Raw genomic sequence first — 23,542 nt, 5'->3', positions numbered from 1 at the left:
GCATAGAAATGAACTGCATCAAAAAATGCATCTTTTCAGGAGGCGTTTAACCCCTCTTCTCAAAAATCCTGATTTTCTGAATTAAAAAAAATATTTATCACCACATCAACATACTGAGGGAGTCCAATGTTAGCTGCTATATTAGATTTAATTGGGGTTTTGACACGTAAAACTGGAGCCAAGACACACTGTGATATAAGAGATACATTTTGAACTGGGATGAACCCGTGTGGGTTAATGGTTCTGCAAGAAGGAGCGAGTCATTTACACACACACACACACACACACACTGCAAAAATTGGACACGAGGCCCTTTTTTTATCATATGCTATTTCGACTTTGCCAATGATTCGGGGCTGATTGCACCAGCTGCTTTCAGGAGCCCAGCGATGGCTCCTTTCTCAGTGACACCCGGCCTCCACCAGCACTGAGCAACTGTCACAGGTGAACCCAGGAAAAGTGAAATGTCAGAAGATAAAACAAGAAATGAGCCAGAATCTTACAATAACACTAACGTAAACCCCGGTCTGTTAAGAAGCGTCAGCCTGGTTTTTATCTTGTAGCAGGGAGATTGTTTTTGAAAACCTGTGCAGAGTGAAATGAATTCATAAACCTCCGTACCAGGTGCAATCATTAGTCAGTAAATGAATTACACATAATTATCTGCTTTGTATTTAATTCACTTGGCTTCCAGTTTCTTACTCTTCATACAGTGAAACTCTCTATCTCTCTCACACAAACACACTCTCCATGGGCAAGGAGGTTTTGGAGAGCTGCCATCGTCCTGACTCATGAATCAGACTCCATGATTTGAGTGATATTTATCTAAGCCTGCAAACAAAGAAGATGGCTATGTGTCCAATGAGAGAATAATTATTGTTATTATGTTTATAGAGCAACAAAGTCGGGAGTTAGGACCCCGGGGGAAAGGCGGCAGGAAGGGCGAGCTGGGCAGAGGCAGAGCTGTAGGCAGTGTTTCGGTGCAGGGATGTGCCAGGGCCCTCGCCGCTGCCCTGCGTGAGTCACCGCTGCCGGGCAGGTGGCCCGGAGATGCTGCCCCCGGGGACGCCTGCCAGGGGCCAGGAGACCACCTCCCCGAGGGCCCTCACCGTGGCACCGGGCAACGCCGGGCCGGCGAGGGTTTGGCAGCGGCCGAGGGGAGCTGGGGTTGGCAAGAGGCACCAAGATGGACAGGAGGACCCAGCCCCGGGGGCACTGGGTCCCAGCACTGACCAGGCAGCAGGAACATGAGCTTTTCTTATTCAGAAGCATCCACAGTTACTTTAACTAAACTACAAAGAAAGGGGAAAAAAATCCGTAACGGAAAGAGTTTGTTTTGTAGGGACCAGCCGCTGTCAGAGCAGGTCGCTTACAAATAAAGATGTCCCTGGAAATGGCGTTTGGGCTCCCGGCTCCACAACTTTGGGGGAGCTCGGGCAGAGCAGCCGCTCCAGCCCGGGGGGCTGCGGGCGCTGTGACGGCGGTGCCCTGCGGGACCCGGGGCAGGGACGGAGGAGGCTCTGCCTGTCCCCCAGGGCTGACCCCAGTAGGTGGTAAGTCTGGGATAACCAAGAATTTGAATGCCACACTTCTAAAATACACCTGCCACTCTAAAGCCTCAACCTGCCAGGATGGTAGGAGTGCCCTGGATTCAGAGGGCACCCCCTGCCCTGCCGGGGAGGGGGCTGCACAGCTCTGAGGTGTGCCTGCTGCCCAGGCACGCACCCCCACAAAACTCACCTTCGTGGCTCGTGTCCCCCATGGTCACAGCCGACCTCTAGGGTGTCTGTAGGGCAGGGTGATGGCTTTTCACCAGCTTGGCACCACCAAGGAACAGCCCTGGCCACCACAGCCCTGGCTCTGGAGACCTTGTAGAAGGAGGCCAGGCTCTGGAACTGGAAATGTTCTGGGTTGTGGTTTGAGGACACAGCCAGTGGCCATAACATCAAGCGGCACTCCTGTGGAGAGAGTTGGAAAAAGTGTCACTTACTTCCATTAACTCAGCTTTTGGATGGTGAAGTCTGAGCCTCCTTGCAACTATCTCTGATGATCTTTATGTTAACGACAACCCAGGGAGACAGAAGGGCAAACAGCCAGAGGAAGAGGTTACCTGGAAATAACAATGAATTTAAAATTAATCCTGTGCAGGGAACGAGACATCTTGTTCCTCCCCCGAGACCGTTGTGAAACATTTCCAATTTTTGTCCTTTTTATGGTCATGGAAGCAAACCCAATAACCTGCATAATTATCAATGCTCCAAAAAATACCACCAAAAATGCAAGATAAATAATGATGTTTCTTCCACTCAACCCACTTTTAGAAGCAAACTTTATCTCACTAGATGTTTTAACTGATTATTAAATCCATGTTAATATTGCAGGAAGAAACATGGAAAGGCTTTGACTAAGGAAGAACTGCCAATGCAATGATAGGCAATGATACCTTGGATAGCAAAGCGTTCCTCTGGGGATGTGCACTGAAGTGTTGGCTTCTTTAAACTGCCGTAAATCTTCCTTAATTCCTTTTTCAGAACAACTGAAGTTTTCTGGAGCAGGTTGGTAGAAAACACCTACATGCCAACATTAACATCCCAGGGGAAAATGGGCTTTGTATGGGAGCAATCAAAAATATCGCTGAGACAACACTGGCCACGAGAGGAGAAAATGTGGTTTAAGGACTTAGTAAATGCTGGGAGTCCTGGATCGGGACTCTCTCAATCTCCCAAAGTGGGCACCCAGCTGTGGGAAAGCCCCCCCCCTTTGCTCTGCCCCACTGCAGCAGCAAGGAGACCCTGCTGCCCCCCAGCCTGGGGGAGCCAGGGACGTCGGGGGGACCCCAGCCCCAGCACTGCCCAGCCCGCACTCACACTGAAAAATCACTGCTGCTGTGGAAGATGACTTCTGAATGGAAACAGACCTTTGTGTCCCCAAACATCTTTCTTTATTTATCTCTCAGCTTGTTTGTTTATCAGTTGATCTAATAAAAATATCCCTGCTCCCCACCGGTTTGGTCTACAAGGCATTTTAAGATCCTCGAGCAGAGGAACAAACAAAACCATATAGTATGTTACCAGGCAGGTAGAGAAATAGCTAAGCACAGCACTCCATAAATATTATTGTGCTTACAGCAGTTTCTGCATCTCCCTCCCTGACACACAGAGGTTTTATATTATTACTACGGGGAAAAAAACCTAGATATTAGCCAAAGTCATAGGAAAAGCACCCCCCTGTTTACAGTCCCCAAGAAATAATGCCATGAACTATGGGCCCAAAAAGAATTCCACAAATGCTTCTCTCTGAGCTAGCTGAAAGAAAACAGGCAAAAGAACAGGGCTATAAATTGCTCCTTCATTATAAATCGGTGTACTTGGCACATCTGCCCCAGTGCACCTGGGGGCTGTTGCTGGACATAATCTGCCTTTAATTTTTTTATATTTTGAACATTGCAAGGCAGCGCCTTCGCACAGTGAGCTCGGTCACACTGTCACAGGTACCGCAGGGCCAGGGAGCAGCCCCAGCTGCGCTGCCAGACCCCAGGCGGGTTCCAAAGATGGGCTGTTCCCAGTTTTCCCCGTGCTCCCGAGAGCCCGGGCGCTGCGCAGCCGGCACCGTCCCAGCGCCAGCCGAGCAAGTTCAGGGCTGTCGGCACCTGTCTGAGAGATGGGCTCCTCCAGCACCGCACGGCAGCGAGAGGCGGCTCCTTCGCCGGGGTGAACTCTGCCTGGTTTGGTGCAGGATCAGTACGGGAAAACACATTTCAAATCCGGAGAGAGGCATTTTTCCCAGCTTACAAACTCTTCAATGTTTACAAAGTTTTAAATTGGAGTCAGTAACAAATGATTCAGCTGCAGAGATTTGCATAAGCCTTACAGATGCTGGACGTCTTGAGTGATACCAGTGAAACTTGCTAGTACTTTGCAGAATGATTAATAGCCTGTGCTTGTGGGGATTTTACTAATTTTTGATGAAGTTACTCAAGTAATTTAGAGTAGGAATATTGTTTACCAGCCCTGGGAATATTACATTGCTGGGCCATGTTCACGTGTGCTTTGGAAGGCTTAGAAGGGGACAGGGAGAGGAATGGAAAGAACCACATCCTCCCCTGGATCACAAATCATGCCTGTTTGTACCTGAAAGACCATAAATTTGTCTGTTTGCAGAGTACTGGCACGTCGCCTGGGAACTTCCATTAAAAGATGTGGTTCTTCTGCACTGCACCTCCCAGTGTCAAAGGCGGCATCTTTAGCATGCAAAGGAAAGCTTTAAGGTCACGTCTGTGGTAAGAGAAAAATCCCTGATTGCCCTGACAGCGGTCTCAGCATCGCCTTCCCGCTGCCGGGGCATCTCCTGCAGCGACACTGCACCGGCTCCAGCTCCCCTCTTACTCCGTTCTGTCCTGTTGCACAAGCCTTGCTCCAGGATGAACCTATAAATTCACATTCTGGTGATGTGAATGCCATCTAGCCCTGACCTTGCCATGGTTCCTCACACACACATAAAGCGTCCTCTGAAGCCAGGGGGAGTTTGGCTCCAGAAGCTGATGGCAGGACAGGCCCCGGGCAGGCAGGCCCTGCCTGTGTGCCCATCGATCCCACACCTTCCCACTGCCTTCCCCTCTGGCAGGAGGGGACTGAGGGCCTGGGCTCCCACCAACAGCTCCGTGCTGGGACCGGGCCCTGCAAAGGCATGAAGACAAGTCCCCCCAGCACAACTCATGGGCACAGCCCTGAAATATAACCTTTTCTCAAGGACCCACTCCCGGCCCAGCCTCCAGCTGCCCCATGCCAGAGCACTGAACTAACCCCATTTGCAATTGTTTTGCTCAACATATGGGTCCCAGATAGGGAGAAATAGCCAAAAGGCGGCAAATTTAACTCAGTGTGGGCAAGTCCCCACCGCGCTGGGTGTGGGTCTGTGCTGGTGAGCTCTGCATCGGGGAAGGGACACAAAGCTGAAGAGAGGAGCAAAGCCGAGCTGGGAGGGAGGGGCAGGGAAGATTTTGTGTGCGTCTGGGAAGGAAACAATGGGACAAGGGGAAGGAATTAAAAGAACCACATCCTTCTCTGCATCACAGCCCTGCCGTTGAAGCTGCTCCCTCACGCTGGACCAGCCCTCAGTGCCCTGCTTCTCACATTGCTCCCCTGTGGCTGCTGCGGTGAGGCTCCAGCCCAATGCATGGGTCTCGACCAGGGACCATTAGGGCAGCAACACTCTTAGCCCTTAGATCAAGCCTCCCTTCTTCTTTCCGATGACATTTTGATGTGTCTCCCACCCTTGCTGGCCTGTCCCAAGCCCCTACAATTAAGCTCCGGCCCCACAGTTCTGCTGAACATAAGCCAAAGGATGTTCTCCTCTCCCTCCGCCTCCAACCCCACAGCCAAGGCCGCCCTGCCCCAGAGAACCTGGCCCTCTCCAAAGCTCCCCACAAACCTTCGGGGGAGAGGTCCTGCCCACACACCCCACCTCCTGCAGTGCCTCTTGGGGAACAGCTACACAAGGAAAGGACAAAGGCGAGATGGCCTTTCCTTGCACCCTCTTGCACTCATGTCCTCCCCTCTCAACTCTGCTTCCACCCAGCTTCTCAAGCTCATTGTTGTCTTTGTGAACTGCTGCATGCCTCATTAATGGCGATATTGGTGCTTTTCCATTATTGCTAGATTCCATAATATTTGTACTATTCATATTATTCACCCTTGTACAGTCTTTGTATGTTCAAAGCATTTGCAACCATTTACTGCTTATTTCTCCCAAAAGCACTAGCAGCCCCCCTTAGCAGATGGACCAGTCAGTACAGAGAGGGTAAGAGCTACCAGCAGCAGCCTCAGCATCTGAGGGGCCACCATGAACTCTTTTGGTCTGAATGATCCAGAACCAGGTCTCCTCAACTTACTGTTCCCTTTATATAAAAAAAATGTCTGCAAGTGCCCATTTCGCAGGCCACTTTAAGAGCTCTCAGCCATGTATATGAGCAAAAATTGTTTAAAAAAAGCATTGTGTTTATAAATACACAGATATATGTATATACTTATGCATGCATATATAGATATGCCCATGTATATATGGATATACATGCCTATATTTGGGTACATACCTATATACTCATGTAATGTATAATATATACGTAAGGTAGAACTGCAAATATATACTAACATAATGTGTACGACATTGTAGATATTATATATAATGTATGTTATATATTACAATATGTTTACCCCTATGAGATATAATCAGGTTTCATTTTGCTCCAATAAGCCTTTGACTGTGGTCAAGGTATCCATTTGACCATTTGAGGTTTCCCGTTTGGATGGTGAACTGTAAATGCCCAACTTCCCTGTCTCCAGGGAGCCAGAGGAGCTTCATCCCTTCCTCGCAGTGCCCATGAGAGCACTGGGTTGATGTTCAGCAGGAGAAGCCTAAACCAACCTGAACACCACCATCCTTGGCTCCCTGTGGCTCCGAGGTCACTCCACAACAAACAGCTCTACTACCTGGAGAGCTTCTGCTGTGAGGGGAGAGGTTACACACTTGGAAGCGTACACAGCCCTTCAGGATTTATTTGCTCACTCCAGAGAGAAAGTGAGTCATGAGAAACCTTAAGGTGGAGCACTCAAAACAAGGAGTGTATAAATGATTAGCAAGGGAAGGTCAGCACCAGCTCTTCAAGTCTGAGCACGTCCCGTTGTCGATGGCACATAAATAATACTCGCTGGATGCCTGTGGTTGCAGGAGAAGAGCTATCACACTTCTGGTCTCTGACACCTCTCTGACTCATGTAGTGTCATCAATGAGGATGAGCTCAGTTTTTTGTAAAAAAAAGGTAGCTAAGGTTACGGGAGCAAAGTGGTAAAAAATGGAACTCAATCAACAGACCCAGTTTCAAGTCAAAGCTGCAGGCTTGACAAAAGCCAAGCTTTTCTTTTTAAAAACAAACCCAAATGCCTTTCCTACATGGAGAGCCAAATGCAGGGGTGGAAGACGGACCTGAATTCCACTTGCACTCATGCAGCAACACAATTAATCATCCTGTCAGATAAAACCCAATTGCAGAATCTTCATTAGCACACTGATGCAAACGAAAGAAAGTAAGTACACTGCCTGTTTTCTTCAGACCACAGGTTGAGTTGGGAGCATTTGGAAAAAAGTCAGTTGACTTCTTCAGTGAGCAGGAATGACTAGTGATTCACCTGGGGGTATCTGACAAGAACGTTGAGATTTATTGCTTTTCTAAGATAAACTCCTCTATACTACTGATTTTAAAGAAAATATTTTGGGATAACACACCTAGGTACACTAACTACGACAACCTTGAATCCACAGATACCTGTGGCACTGCATGATGTATGTCTAACTGCAGAACACAGCTGCCCGGAGGCTGTGGGTCCTGCATTTTCAGCAGTATCAACTGTACCAGCCATGGGAGAACCCAGGCCACTGCTGAAGTTTATTATCCAGCTGTGATTGCTCTTGGGAATCTCTGACACCTCTTGTAGAGGACAGAGGCACTCTCTGAGTGTACTCTCCAAGTACCTTGTGCACGGGCGCTAAGCTTTAGATCACAGCAAAATGTCTTGATCCACACACATTTGAATGAATAAATAACCACCGTAACCACTTAAGCAGCACTATCACCCTTTGTCAGTGTGATCCTCGTGCCTATGCAAAGCACACGGATGCTTTTATGCCGAGCAGACCAGACTCAGAGAGAAGACTCACAGCTCCTTGCAACAAACTACACTGAAGAAGGATGTTCAAACCTGTAAGCTCAGAACTGCTCTGCCTTCATCACAGGGGCATGTCGCTGTGACACGGCTGCCCGGGACCAGAAACTGCTTCTCAGAGAAATTCATAACAAATTCCATATACTTACTCCATTTACAAGACAGGAGGAATAGCCCCCAAGGCTGACCAAGCAATTTTCTTCTGTCCCCTTTGTTATTTTCTAGTATCCCTGGGCCTGAGTCAAAACCACATTTGTCCACCCAAGCCTTCCCACTGGCTTCTGTGGGGCCAGGATGGGGCCGGCTTGTTATCAGGCTTTGGAGCTGACCTCAGGCTGCCATCTCATCTCCCAGGAGGAGAGAACAGCAGACCCCAAACAACATGAGGAAGGAATTCAAGTTAAAGCTGCCTGGGACAGGTTTTGATATGTATTTTGAGATAACTGGTAGTGAGGCATGGCTTCAAAATCCAAATAAAGGAGTGATGTCTTGGCATGATATCCCAGCACATGTTTAAAGTGCACCAAATATCACAAAAATAGAGGATTTGGGCAGTGCTGCTGATTTAATAATAATTATTAATAATAATAAAATAGAACTGTAGTTGAATTTGAAACATAACCATATTTCTTGTTCGCTCAACTTTGCTGATATACATTGCTGCTCCATTTTTTCCAGGGAAAACAGGAATTAAGGACAAACCTTGAAGATGTAGCTTTCTGCTGGCACCCGCAGTGCTTCAGGCGGTGTCTGCGAGTGGCCCAGGCACAAATCTTCTGTCACCCAGGGCGGCACAGCGGGCATCGCAGTCACTGCCAGCCTGGCTAGCGCAGCCTCAGCGAGCTCTCAGCACGCGGGTCCTGGCCGAGGACACATCCTCTGAACCTTGCTCCTTGCAGTCCGGCAGCCTCCTGTTCTCCCATCACCCCCACTCCCTCCTGTTCTGCATAAAAAACGTAAGTGCAAGGAAGAAAAAGTCATCAAGTGTTCCATTTATCCCATAAGAGCTTGCACACGGGATGGAACAGAACACGGCACCCGTGACAATATCAAAACACAGCTCTGCTTGCACACCGTGGGCTTTGCCTAAAGAAGTAAAACCAGGAACTAGTAAAAATTAGAGGAATAAGGTACAGTTAAATAACCACACTAAACAGCTACCAGCCATGCAGCGGTTTCCTAAACCCAAGAACCCCGCGAGGCGGCTGGGAACATCCAGCCCCATCTTCTCAGGTGAGGGGGGGAAAGGAGGGGCACTCCCCAATTCATCCCTTTATTCACACCTAGGGAGGAACTGCCTTCTGCTGCCGACAGACCACAGCAAACACAGGCAGCCACCCCTCTTCACAACACACAAACCTGCAGCCACAACATAGGGTGCACCCACCACAGAGCACCCCCAAACTGAGAGAAGCATATAAAAAAAATCACACTTTTAGGCTACTGCATTATTATGGGTGACAATTTTCATACTCCTTTTTAAAGGGGTAGTTCAGTGGCCCTTTGAGGACTTGAGTGTATTTTATTTTTGCTGTTTGGATGGGACAGGCTACAGTCATGAATCTGAAAAATAAAGTTTGTTAATACGCACTGGCTTTAAAAGAGAAGGTTTGGCATCTTCCCCTTGGAATTTTGATTTCCCAGATCAGAACCTCGTGCAGCAGGGGAGATAGCATGGGCAGTGACACAACGTGTGGCACAGGGGCATTTTTATTCACACAAATCCTTGCACACACAGAATTTAGCTGAAATGCAGGTAGATGTTTAATGACACCGTAACTGGATAAACTAAGACTCCGAGAAATAAAGTCACTTGAAAGCGTGGCTCCACAAGTGAGAAGCTGGTACCAACATCCCGTTGCTGTGAGCGGACCCGAGCATCGCTGCGGGCGGGAGCACGGACCCCAAGGGCTCGGCTCCTTCCTGCAGCAGCGGTATGAACCCACAGCATGAGTTTTTAGTTTAAGGAGCAATAAATCTTTTGCCAATCGGCCCCAAAATACACCCAACCACTGATTCCTCACCCCTGCGTATCAATGACTACCCTGCTGCGTTTCTTATCCTCATCACATTCCTGTCTGAGCTGTTTTCTTTTCTGTTTAGCAAACTGAGATACGCTAAACAACACTAGGACTTTTCCTCTCCAGCCTCAGTATCACCTCGTACTACAACGCTTCAGTGCCACTTAATTCTGTGATGAGAAATAATGCATTGCCTGCAATGTATATTGCCTGTGTTCTTCACTGCAACAATGAGTCATTATTCAGAGTATGTTTATGTAATATCATAAATACCAATCTCTGGTATTTATGCAGCATAGTATTTACTTGGGCAAGTTGCCACATGAACTAAAGAAGTAAACAAAGAGCCATTCTTTGGAGGGTTAAAAAAGTCTTAAAATGAATCCAATTTTCCTTCATAAGGCACTCCTTGTTATTTTACCTAAAGTGGCTCTTTAAGATATACAGTATGATAAAACACACAATTCCTGGGAGACGTAATTATGGTTCCTAAGAGACTGGTGAATAAACAATCAGGAATAGAGTGTTTGTTTTCCCTAGGTTTTTCTTAACTATTAATGGAAGGCATTAAAAAAAAAAACGGGGAGGAATGTGTTGGGTTGATAAATGGTAAGAAAAGTTGAGGAGCGCACTTCACTGAACACACAGGGTTTCTGCCTAAAAGCAGTACTATTTTATTGGATTGCAAATAATCCTATTTTGCAAATGCATTTGCGGTGAGTGTAAATACCACAGTGGGCTCTTTGTTTGTTGTGTTTGCTGTACTGTGTACATCAACGGCACAACCTGTGTTCTGAAGCAAAGAGCTTGCCTTGTCTCGCCTTACCTTTAAGCATTAACACAAACAACTTCCTCCGAATCCAGGTGACAAAATCTTCCGCGCTGTACGAAAGGCTGTGTCCGACGGCGCGTCCCGCGGGACGGCTCCCTGCCCGGCACAGGCTGAGCCCCTCTCCCAGCGCGGGGCTCTCAGGCAGCCCTGCACCTGCGGCCACCCAGCACCCAGAGGCGGCTACAGCTTTGCTGAACCAACGCTGAACAAAGCTTTTGCAACCCGTGTCTGACAGAACAGAATGGAATCGGGGACAGTGCTTAATAACAGCGCTCCCCATGAAGTCATTCAAGTGATCCATCACCTAAAACCAGAGCACCCCAAAGCCACTGCTCACCCGCCTACATCAGTTACCTCTTCTGTCAATCGGACGGGTTAAACCACGCCATTCTACTCGACGGTGTGAAACTTCAACTTGCTGTCATCAGTAATGTTTAAGCTGACCATGGACTTTGCAGGACCCTCGCAGAAGCAGAGCTTCACACCACGGGACCTGGGGAGGCACCAGCACCTGCCACTGCAGCTTTTCAACCTCATGAATATAACCATCAGGTGTTATTAGTTTAGCAGAAGCCAACACAGACCTCATGTTCCTCCTGTGGCCAGTTAGTGTCAGAGCAATAAATCACACTGCTGCAGTTAATACACATTTATGATCTATTTGTTTCGTTCAAAAAAAAGAAGACAAGACAGCAAAAGTAATGACACGGTCCGTTTTGTATCAGATCTGAAGCGAAAGCCGATGCCGTTACAGGCAGAAGAGCACATGGCTCGTGAGTTACTGCCAGAGTGATGGGAGGTGTTTTGTCTCTGTCTGTCCTGCACACACAGATTTGCAAAAATGGCTACAAGAAGAATATACATGCACAGGATGAATCTGGTCAAGCTAGTACTTGTTCCTGTCTTAAGGATTTATTAGAGAAGTGAATAAACATGCTTGTTGTGGTAATTAACCCCATGTAAATCACAAATCCTGCCTTCGTAGGGTTTGTTTGTGCTGCCGTCATTAAGGGCTGTTCAGTGTTTCCCAACTGGAGGCAGACCCGAGGCTAAACCCCAGCAAACCAAGGGGGACAACGCACAAATCAGGGGGTGGGGGGTCCCACTGCCAAGCCAGCCCCTTGTCCCTCGTTTGCTGAGGGACATGCTGCCTTTCCTTTCCCTGGAAACTGCCGGAAGCAGCAATAAAACCCACCGAATCCTGCAATCTCTGGGCAGCCCCAGCTCAGTAACAACATCTCTGTAATCTAAGAGGACTAATCTAAGATTTGCTTCCACCCTCTCCACCCCGGGCTCTGTTGGTGCGAGGCCCATTCTCCCCTGCCCAGGAGAACCTGGGTCAGCCCTGGTGTGAGTGACGAGTGCGGGGTACGGCCACCAGGCCACGCCACGGGCTGGCCAGCAACGACCTGCTCACCCATGCTGGGTCAGCTACTGAAGTCTGCAGGAAGCTTCTCATTGACTTCCATGGGCATTGGATGAGATTTGGTGTCCCCAAACCAGGTGCCGGAACAGATGTATGGTGGCAGTGCTATCTCAGCCCTTGGGAATGGCCCCATACCTTCTCCTTTGGTCCATACGGCCCATCCCGCCCCGGTTTGTCTAGTCGTTGTCATTATTAGTAATGGAAGTCTATGTCTGATAGGAAGTGCCTTCTCTCCCATAACAAAGCCTTCAAATAAATTAGCAGCAGAGCGATGCCTTTGAAGGAAACCTGGATTGAGACTCTAATGCTGAGTGGATACTCCGGTAGCTTGCTAGACCTCCTGCTGACATCCGCTCGATACAGCATGTAAATGATTACAGTGAAGTAATAGCAACGAGGAGCGAGACCGTTCCTATGCGCACACTGATGACTTTGGTAAGGAGCGGCCCATCAAAGATGCCTTGCAGTTCTAGAAGAAGCTTGGTCAGTGAATAGTCTGCAGCCACCCAGCCAGGAGATGCTGGAGAACCAAATCCACACGCTCTCCACAGGTCAATACGGCTTGTGAGACAACGACGTTTTTTCTCTCGTGCTACGAGCCCGTCTTGTCTTCTGACTACGCTGATGAGAAAATGATCGCCCAGCAAAGACGGCACAACACAGCAGAATTGAAAACACATTTAGCAATTTGCATACCTTGCATGCCATAGAACACCCCCAAATCCTGGTGGAAATGTGCATAATGTGCCAGACATCTTGAACCCAGGAACTCCCCTCCCCATAATCCCTCGGGACCAAAAAGTTTCTGATTGTACTCCAGCTTCCCCATAAAAGCTGCATTGTTACTGCAGCCCAGCCTTTACCAGGAGTCATGGCATCGGGCCACAGCCTCCAGGGACACTCTCAAGCTGCACAAAACAAGTTTTTCCAAACAGTTTAAGTATTTCCCAGCCCAGACTCTCACATTCTAGTTGTTTGTGCAGGGACAGTAACCCACCAAGCCCTGCCTAAAACACTGGTTGTTTAAACTCCACAGAGACATTTTTTACTAACATTCCTTACTGCTGTAACCTCTTGACCATTTAAAACTACTATTAACGGGCAGACTCCATAGGCCTAATGTCAAGGAGTCATCCCTGCAGAAAGGCAACAATGGGACAACAGACAGATAATTGCTGCTTCCTTTGGACCACTGCTTCGGCTAGTGATCCCTGAGCGCAACGGGGCTGCCCACGAGAGACGTGCAGCATCAGCTCAACAGCTCTGACTCGCCATGTTATTTTGGGATGGAAACAGGGAAATTTGCTCCAGGGCAGTTGACTGGGTTTGGTGGTACTAGAGGAGCTGAGGGGTTGGGTGGCACTGGAGTTGACCAGGTTGGGTGGCAGTGGAAGAGCTGATGGGGTTGGTGGCACTGGAGGAATTAACCAGGTTGGGCAGCACTGTAAGAGCTGACTGGGTTTGGTGGCACTAGAGAAGCTGACAGGGTTGGTGGCACTGGAGGAGTTGATAGGGTCGGATGGCAGTGGAGGAGTTGTATCTCTTGGAGGAGCCCAGGCCACCCCAGGGCAGCAGTTCCAGGTGCAAGCTCAGTGCTCAGCTCCCTCGCTGCCCCGAGAACCCGTAGGGGCAGGGATGCCATGCCCAAATTTTGAAGGAGGATGTGTCCAAGGTCTCCTGCAGAGATTTCACCCTCTTTTCCAATCAGACAGCACCACAGAGGGAAGAGGCCATTGCAAAATTGCTTATTGTGCTTAAATCTCTACCCTGGCAGTTAGGGGGGGTCCTGGTGTTTGTGTCAGGGACACAGACAGGTCGGGTGCAGGGAGCTGATAGCAGCAGGTAGAAGCTAGGGACAAGGATTGTCACCAGGACACCCTGTTGCTGCCATGGCTTCTCTGAAGGTGTCTGTCCTGCATTTGCACAGTCAGAAGCCCCATGACGGTGGCTCAGGCTCCCCTGGCCCCACCATAAGCATCATCTCCTCCTCCCCAGCAGGTTTCTAGCCCCTGCAACACGCTCTACACAAACAGGGACCCACCACGATCTCCCTGCTGGCAGCAAAGGGTGGGAGCCTGAGAGGTGCTGCCTGTGGGGACTCGAGGAGAGCGGCTGCCTTCCCCGTCCCTGCAGCCCCACGGGACCACGGGGCCGCATCCTCCCTCCCGGCAGGGCATCAGCCCCCAGCCCCACTCACACCCCACAATATCCCACACCTTCCCCTCCATTCTAGTCCTAATCAAGGTAACGTGGCACTCATTTGCTAAATTAGTACTAATTAATGAAACGCTAATTTAAAAAAAAGGGCTGACTAATTCCTGACTTCTGAACGTAATGGACTTCTCCCTCAGCGCTTTGGAGGTGCTCCCATCTCTGCCCAGCGCGGAGGAGGCCGAGGCCATTCAAAGTCACAAGCCCAGGTCACAGGGACACTCCAGCCACCGCCTCGGCTTCCCAGGGCGTCTCACGGGGCAAAACACCCCCCCTCTGAGTCACCACTCAGTGCCATGGAGTGTTTGGGACTTTTTAATACAGGGCCCTTCAGAAGGCGGCTTTTAGATGGCCTGCTCTGCAAAGGTGATCAAACAAACACAACGGGAGCTAGAGAGGAATTTCTGGAGAGCTCAGCACCAGCCCTGGCCTCTGCTGTGGCCGCCCTGGCAGCCCCTTCCCGAGCTGTGGCCGCTGGCGAGTGCCAAGCGGGGACAGCTCTTCACAGGTGTCCAAATACACAACCATCTTTGAGGAAATGAAAGGCTTTAAAATGTGCTCCTGAGTTCAGTCAAGGGAGCTTGTGTTCAAACGACCCTGGTCCATCCAACCTCTGCCTCCTGGTCCTTGGGGGGCTTTGGGCAGGGGGGCACCAGCCGCTGCCCTCCTCGCATACCCCCAGCTCTGCTGAGCAGCAGTGTCCTCCTCCCCGAGCAGAGAGCAGCTCACGGCGTCACCTCACACCTCGGGGAGGCCCTTGGGCTCAGCACGGTCTAATTTGCTAACACACACACCGTAATTAGAGGGCTTGTGTTTAGGCATATCTCAGGAGTTCCTGGTACATGTAATAGGAGAGGATAATTCACCCAGAGCCCATCGGGGAAGACCAGCCCTAAACTGTCCAGGCACAGAGACCTTTCTACAGATAGGAAGAGCCCGCAAAGTCTTCGGGAATCTGGTGCAGATCAAGCCTGGTGTCTGGCAAGATTCTGCCTTTGCCCCTTGCCCTGGCTGTTTGCAGCCCCTGGTGACTGCTGGCGAGGTGGAGGAGATGCAGGGACAGCCATGGAAGTGTTCAGGACTAGGCTGACGGGGCTTTGAGCAACCTGCTCTGGTGGGAGGTGTCCCTGCCCAGGGCAGGGGCGTTCGAACTCAATGATTTTTAAGGTTCCTTCCACTCTAACCATTCTATGGTTCTATGAAATGTAAATGGAGATCAAGCCCAAGCATGGGACCTGAGCCTCTGCCTTATGTGTGCCTAATGGCAACATCTCATGACATCCAATAAGCTCTACCCTGCACCTCTCATGGCACAGACGGAGCCCTGTAAGAGCTTACTGGCCCTGGTACAAGCCCTTGGCCCTGGGCGCCGTGCAGCCCTCAGGGAGGGCAGCCTCTCCCGGCTGTGCATCCAGCAGGGCTGAAGTTTTGCTCTTCCTTCGTGGTGTTTGCTGAAAATTCTGCACCGAAACTGTCCTCATTCCAGACCCAGCGACACTCACTGCTTTCAAACACCGAGCAGAGCTGTTCCACATGCTCCGAGGTGGCAGCAAACCAACAAGGAACAGCTGATACAATTAGATGATGGAAAAATAAGTTCATGGCACTTTGTTTTGGCCTAGAAACCCATTGCACATTAATGCAAATATTCTGTGAGGATTCCGCTGAGCCCGTTCCCCAAAGGGATCTACAGCTGATGGAGCAGTTCCATGCTGTGGGCTCCAAAGGTACGGCAGGTCCTGGGCAAGGCCCCAGGGGCTCTGCACCCCAAGGGCTTGACTTGGAGCTGTAATGGTTTCTCTTTGCAATACAGTGAATTCCTGGCCTTCACACGGGGCTGCTGCGTGGGGACACAATGTGATGGCAACAGCTCTGCAGTCTTTGGGGAAAGGGGAGGCTAGAGACATTATCAGGAAGGTTGGTGCCTCTTTCCTGATGCTTTTATGGAGTTTCTGACAATTGTTTAAGAGATTTAATTTATAAATTTCTCAAGAGAGATTTTTACTTCCCAGAGGACTGAAACATTTTGAGCTCCTTCCACTGAATTATTGGCTCTGGCTGAAGATTAAACCACACAGGTGCCCAGACCATAGTGTTTCCATAAAGGGGATGGACATGGCTGTCAAGCATGGGCCCTGCCGAGGCCCATCTCCACCCACCCGACGAAAGACTACAGCCACAGCTCAGAGCTGGCAGGAGCCCTTCCACCAAAGTGCTGCAATTACAATTGCTCGTGCTAAAGCTCCATTTGGCCTTTTATCTGACCTCCTTTGATCTTTTCCACAACCTCTGGCAGGTCTTCAGTGCATTCAGTTCTTTATATTAAAGCAGTCAATCCCACATGCAACCAATTAGGTTTAGACATAGTTTGGTGACCATAATATTGTACAGACGTTCTACCAAGTTTTCAACAAGAGAGGGTGGCTCCTACATGTCACTTTCTAGTGGGGAGCACGCTGACTGCAGTTCAGAAATATCCCAAGGAGAAAAACATATTCCAGAATTACTGTCCAAGCCCCAACGTCCCACTTGCAGACAACATGCTGGCTTTGTGTACATACAATAGGGACCCAAATGCTGCTGCTCCTCCTCCTTGGGCACAGCATGCAGGGCAAGAATCTCACCAGACCTGTGGGACCAGGTTTGTCATCCAATAACCTCAACCCCTGCCACTGTCATTGTCTGTGACATACACCAAATACGCTTCCCTTATCAGAAACAAGGAGGCAGCAGCACCCGTAAAGTTCTTCAGCTCCATCCGTTTTGCCCAGGTGGGTATTTGTCTTCACTGCCTCTGCACCGAAGGCAGGGCAATGCCCATTGCTTCTCTCTGCCTCCTACGGACACAATGCAGTGTGGCCAGTGTTTATCGTATTGTCTAGAGCTTCTCTTCGGGTAGTCCTCAGTTAGAGATACACCCTCCAGATGTTTGTGGTGCCAAACAGTTCATACTTCGACATGGATGAAAAATAGAACTCTCTTCTGTTCAGATAACCCTGGAACAGCACAACCCTTCCAAAATTCAGCAGAGGCACTTAGAGCATGTCACCACTGTCTCTCTTGAGCTCTGGGAAATGGGCTGTTGACGCTGTTTGTTAAAGTGTCCTGGAACCTGTTCGCCAGGGACTTTGCCCTGTTAGTGACGGAGAAGGAGCACATTTCCTCCTGCGGGTCGTTTCCTCTCAATGGAAGGTGCCGGCGTTGGTGCCTGTGGCTGGTTTGTTTGCTGGTTCCCCTGCTAGGGAGAGCATTTCATAGAATCATATCGTGTCAGGGGCTTGGTGGCAGCAAGAGCAACTTCAAGCCAGTTCTCTCACACCTCGAGAGCTCTTTTCAGAAAAAGTGCTCTCTTCCCACTGCTCGCGCCCTGCCAAGGAGAAAGAGACATCTGTGCAGACCTTCTAGGTCTCGCCATGGCACAGAGGAGTGATAAGAAGCCCATGAGCAGCAGCTTTGCAGACCTTGGCTCTGGTGCTGGACTACTTGTAGAGTTTTTGCGTTACAGCAAAAGGTCTGGATAACGTGGCAATAGGAACTCTAATGAACTTCAGATGGAAAATTATTTCATGGAGTAGCTTTCCTTCAAAAATGTCATTCTGTCACAATCAAAATGTTTTGTGAAACTATTTTTTACCAACTTTTTTTTTGAGAAAAAAAAGCCAATTATTTTTGGAATAAAACATTTAGATTTTTTACTTTATGTAATATATGCGTTTTTAAAAGTTGTAATGATCTAAATAAGCCAAAACTATTTATTTTTTTGTGGAATTTTCCTTTGTGGAGAATTTCAACATTTTGAGGTTTTGTTCTGAATTGGAATGAAAACAAATTTCAAAATCTCAAAATCGTCTGTGAAACACAATTTCCATTCTCCGGCCAGCTCAAATTTCAGGCTAAAACATGTCTAATAGCTCTCCTGCAGGGAACCCCTTTAGGAAAAATGTCTCTGAATGAATTCATTGGTGCAAACATAGAGTTTTAAAGATTTGACTATTTGTCCAAGCAGACACCTCACTGCTCAAAGTTCCTCCAAGTCACAGGAAGCCTTCACAAGTTCCTGAAGGACTAATTCCTGAAAGGCATGGCCAGATTTGTACGGGTGATGGTGTCATCTCCAGGTTTGATATTAGCCATCCACTTACCGCTGCCACTTATTTGCCATACACCACAGAACTGATAACATAACTACTGTCTTGTCCAACTTCAGTTGGACTGCTTTTAATAGTTTAAATTAGAGATTATGGGCTTTATATTACATTTTCAAGGTAGGTGCTGTCTATTCAGATTAAAATATTCAATAGAATAGAATTTATATTCTAGAATATTTAGATGCATTTAAATATTTACAGCCTTAGCAAATAATTCTGCCTCATAAAAAAATCATCACTTACAAACAAGATGACTTGCACTTTCATGTGTAAAGAACAAAAACCTACTGTAGAGCAAACTAATTATCAGGGACGCTGATGGAGACCTACTGTAAGTGCTGTTTTCAAGTGAGCTACTTTGGATCTACAGTGGCACAAATGAGCTCATAGGCCAATCTGTTCACAGCAGCTTTGTATATCACAAAGGTATGACGCAGCCTAATACTGAAATGAATTAACATAAATAGATTGCAAGTTAATCACACGCTCTATGAAAAACCCCTGCGTGCTGCAGGTTTTTTGCTGCCGTTCTGGTGGTGTTTCACCAGTGGGGAGCTGGGGTGTGCTGGGGTCTCTCCCCTCCCCAGAAAGCACGGGCTCTGGCTCCAGGTGGAAGTTGGACCCAGCACAGACCCCACAGCCACGGCGTGTTTGTAACTCCTGACTCTGCCAGGCCAGTTATGCGGCAGTTTCACTAAACAAACAAGAAAGAAGCAGGTCAATGTCCAAACACTGGAGTGAAGCTTATTTAAGTTGCTTCAGTAGTTGTTGGAGAAGTAAAGCTGCAAGTGAAACAAACTGCCTCTGCAGTAAATAAAAGTGCAGGAAACACAGTGAAAAGCTGGTGCCCAGGTACGACTGAGCTCTCCTTGTCTTTCACCAAGATGCCTTTGAGCAGCTCTGGGCACGGCACAGGGAGCCACTGAGCGCACTGGGTGCATTTGCTGCAGAATCAGCAACATCAATCTTTCAATCCACTGCCTTGTGTTGCTATACTGCAAGGTGTGTGTTAAATCATCACAACAGGAATCGCTCTCTGCAGGACTGCAGAGGGGAAAAGAAACTGAGATTGCTCGGTAAGCCTACCAGGATTGACAAAGAGGAGCGCTGCACGTTGAGCCAGCACCCGTGCGTGTCCCTTCCCCATGGCTCCCTTCAGCAAGGCTTTCTCTGGGACCATCACTCTACTGAGTTACTCGAGCACCTTGTACATCCAAACCTCCACCTTTGCTCCCTGCCTGTGCACCCCTTCATGGGGGTCCCTTTAGAAATGCCGAGAGGCACAGGAGTGCCATTATCCCCCATTTCATACAGGCAACTGAGGCCTGAAGTCAGGAATCTGCCAAATACAGAGACCTAAACACCAGCCCTGCTTGCAGCTCAGCCTCCCCCTTGGTGCTGCCTTCTTGAAAGACCCACTGCTTGTCTGGGTCTGGAGAAGAACATTTCTACACGCCAGCCTTCCAGTCTGCATACCCCTTGCTGAACACAAATGTAAAAATGAGCAGCCAGTCCTCTGAGGCATATCAACACCTACCTATCGGTCATAAACTTGTTATCAGCTCTTATGATGTAACCACAGTCTTTTGACTTAATGTTCCATCTTTCCTTCTATGCTAGAATGTGTGCAAAAAATGCCAATCTGATTAGATACCTAATGTTAATGTCAAACAATCCCTATATAAATTTACTCCCTCCTTGCCTTGTATTGTCCAAGAACCCTGTCAGCCTGCTCCGCGCCAGGATGCTGGCACTGCCAGCGCTGCCGGTCTCACCCCCCAGCCAGCCCACAGCCAGGCAAACCCCGGGAAGGGGCTCTTGCTGCGGGAAGGGGAGAGGAGAAGGTCTCACACAAAGCCAGCTCCCTGCTGGGGAGGACCCGCGGGTAGTTCTCAAGATGCTTGATGGTAATTCACTGGTGTGATATCAGCAAATCCACCAGCTGGAAGCTGGGGCACTTTCCTCAGTGGGAAATTTCAGTCCAGCCATTTTAGAATAATTTATTAATTTTTACTTACATGTTAAGGCTCTTCTCCTTCCAGTACGCCTCTGCTCCTAGGTTTGGAAAAGTTCCCCGTTGATGCTGTGGCCACTCTCTTGCCCTCCCTCAGGATGTCTGAAGGGACCATCGGCAGCGCTTTGTGCTGCTCTTGCTCTGCCCGTAGCAGGGGCTGCCTTCCACAAGAGCAAATGTAGAACAGGGCTGTCTGAAACAAAAATAAACATTTGCAAAATTAGAGCAACCTCACTCATGCAGATTTATCCTAAGGGAGGTGGGCAGAGAATTGGTCCCAGGAAGATGGTGATACAGGAATCCCTGGATTCCCTGACAAAACCTGTCCAAATGAGTTTGCGGTCACTGGAAGAAGCAACGGGCCCTCCCACCGGCTCTTAGAGCAGTGGGGTCATGGCAGGGCTCCCACCCTGGCCCGGGGAGCCCCCCCGGCTGCCACTGGCCCCCCAGCCTGGGAAAGTGTGGTAATACATTACCTGCAAGATGGAAACCACCACTGCTTTTGATTCTACCTGGAACAGGGGTCTTTCTACTCCGCCTGTAAACATGTGGGCAAAGAGGGAGAACGGTTTAAAAAGCAGCACTGAAGTGCTCAAAGGAGAAGAAGATGCTGTTCGACTGGGCAGAAGTGAGAGGGAAGCAACTATCCAGCTCGGAGGGACACGGGATTTGGTTCAGGGAGCCACACAAACATCTGTTTGAAGCCATGGGAGAAAATGAAGAAAAGTATGCTTTATAATAAATGTCAAGACGATCTTGTATCATTAAGATCTAGCAGGCTGGGAAATATTTTCTTCAGGAAAGCTCTGGACTTAAACAGAGAGTTTCTAGTAGCTAAAGAATAAATACACACATAGAGTAATTAAAATAGTATTAGATTCCCATGCAGAATGTATAAATGAAATAGCAATAGCACTTTTAGAGCAGCAAGTATCATACAGGACAAAAAACTTAGTGAGACAAATCTAAATTGCTGTCCCATAGCCAGCTACAGTCTCTGATCTGTGACTGTCACAGGAAATAATGGGAGAAATTAAATGGGTCAGTATAAACTCAGTAAGAAAGTAGAAGAAACTCAAAATCTGTGACACAAAATGAATATGTTGATCACTTTCTGATGTCCAGCTTCTCTTACAATGTGGAAATAGCTGGTCTGCAGTGCCACAGAGTAAGAAAAGCCTGCTGCACGCTTTCCTGCACCTTTCTAAGCAGATGATCACAATTACAAGTTCTACTTAACAATTAACAATTCTATTTTATTAGCAGTAGCAGCGGCGTTGGCGGCAGCAATAGTTGTTGTGTTACAGTAGCCCTGAGAGTCATGAACCGTACACCCCGGCCTGCCGCACATGGCACGCCACAAGCACACAGTAACAGATGGAAGAGTTTAAAACCTTGATCTTATTTGTTTGTAAAATTTTGATTTGATTTAGAATTTGCTCTGTTCCAGCAAAGATTTATTTGTGTGCTTTTCTTTACCACTGTGAGGAACGTGACTACTCACAATGTGGAAAGCAAAGCACACGCAGGACAAGAATCAGAAAGAAGCGAGAAAGAGAGGGGAGATGGAGAACACCAGCATCCCTGAAGACTCTATTTGCCTTTGCCTCTTTGTAATGCGAGGCTTTATTTACTGCCAGGCCCCTCCACACTCAGAAAACGTGGGTGAAGACCCGGAGCATGCTTAGATCGCCTTAAAGCTTCAGAGATTTAAAAATGGCAACAGGGTTTGGCTTCTTGTTGTTCAGCATCTGGTTTCAGAGCCTTGCAGTGCATTTGGATCACATTTTCAGGCTTTTCCTTGCAACTGGAAGAATTAGAAATTTATTGTTAAAAAAAATGAAAAGTGAGAGAGTCATGTGATCCTGTGCTTCCAGGAGCTGAGACTTGAAGAAAAAGCCCACCCCAGACTCACAATAAAATCATGAGAATTGAAAACACCAGACCTAAGAAGCTCATCCAAGCTTTCTGCTGTGCATATGGAAAAGCAGGGTGTTGTCAGGACTAGTTAGCTAATGTCATAAAGCACTCAGAAGAACAACGTTAGTTATTATTTAGGAGGAAACCAAAGTGTAAAGTGTTTTACATATAAATCTGCCCTTTAGAAGAGCAACATTAAAAACGCAAGATTGAATTCCGGATTACTGAAGGGTAATAAAGAGGTTTTAAACACAGCCATAACTCATCCTGCATGAAAATGACTCAGCAGAGCCTTGACCGAGCTGGAAACAGGACCTCTGGAAGCGATTAGGAGCGGGCTGTCCCCCACCCCTCTGCTGGGGACACAGGGTGTCGGAGCAGCCCGGTGCCGGGGGATACCCCCAGAGCTGGGTGGGCAGAGGGGGCTCTGCACCTCTACGGTCGGCCAGGCCGGGACTCGGGGGGTGGCAGCGGCTCCATCGGCACTGACAGGTAACACTGTGACATACACACTGGGGCCACCACGTGCCCATGTGGCAGCGGTTTTGGGGGTCCCAGACTGGCTGTAGCTTGGCTCCATGGACTGAGCAGCACCCCCAGCACTGGCAGCCCCTTTGGTGCTCCCCTGGAGCCTCTGCCCCTTTCCCTTTGGCCAGAGGGATGCGGTGGGCACAGCCAGAGGGATGCGGTGGGCACGGCCAGGGGGATGCAGTGGGGGCAGAGCTGGGTGCGTGGGACACGACAGACTCCCTCCAGCTCCCGAGCAGAACCAGCCACCGCCATGGCTCACCCTCGGCTCTGAGAGCTGGGAGAAAGCAACACCTCAGCCTTCTGCAAAAAATATTTTGAGCCAACCGTTTTTCAACTTTGTCTGCCTGTAGGTTCATGAAAATATCAGCAACGGGGGTGAAGACTCAGTGAGAGCAAACAGCAGCCTCCTGACAAAAGGTCTGGTTTTCCTTTGCACCTTTTTCAGACTCCTCAGCAGTCCCTGCCTTCCCCAGACACCCCTGGTTTCGGCCGTTCGCCTGGCTCTGCGAGCAGCAGGGCTCTGCTCAGTTTGGTGTCAGCAGAACGATACGCACATGTTGAGATGTTCCTTTCCTGGCGCTGGTGGCCCTGGAGCTGGACCTGTCCTACACACTCCGTAACCGCCGGCCCCTTCCTCCTGCAGACGCAGTGCGAAGGGAGTGCTGTTACTGCCTTAGGAGAGAACTTAAAACAAACAAGCCGCCACCAACTGCAGCTCATG

The 23,542-nt window shown here is 48.9% G+C and overlaps 1 long non-coding RNA gene across 2 annotated transcripts in view; it reads right to left on the bottom strand.

Moving 5' to 3' along the window:
* LOC106888101 overlaps positions 1-23,542 on the bottom strand; it is a 141,253-nt gene that overhangs the window by 502 nt on the left and 117,209 nt on the right. For both annotated transcript variants that reach the window (XR_001412037.1, XR_001412038.1), the window contains exons 3-4: positions 20,375-20,563; positions 1,741-1,958 (exon numbers count right to left, since the gene is read on the bottom strand). This is a non-coding gene — a long non-coding RNA (uncharacterized LOC106888101). The remainder of the gene's footprint in view (positions 1-1,740; positions 1,959-20,374; positions 20,564-23,542) is intronic.

Source organism: Calidris pugnax, unplaced genomic scaffold, assembly GCF_001431845.1.
Source record: "Calidris pugnax isolate Ruff unplaced genomic scaffold, ASM143184v1 scaffold28, whole genome shotgun sequence".
Taxonomy (NCBI): domain Eukaryota; kingdom Metazoa; phylum Chordata; class Aves; order Charadriiformes; family Scolopacidae; genus Calidris; species Calidris pugnax.
Note: the sequence above shows the minus strand (reverse complement) of the source record. Positions and strands in the feature narration are given on the sequence as shown.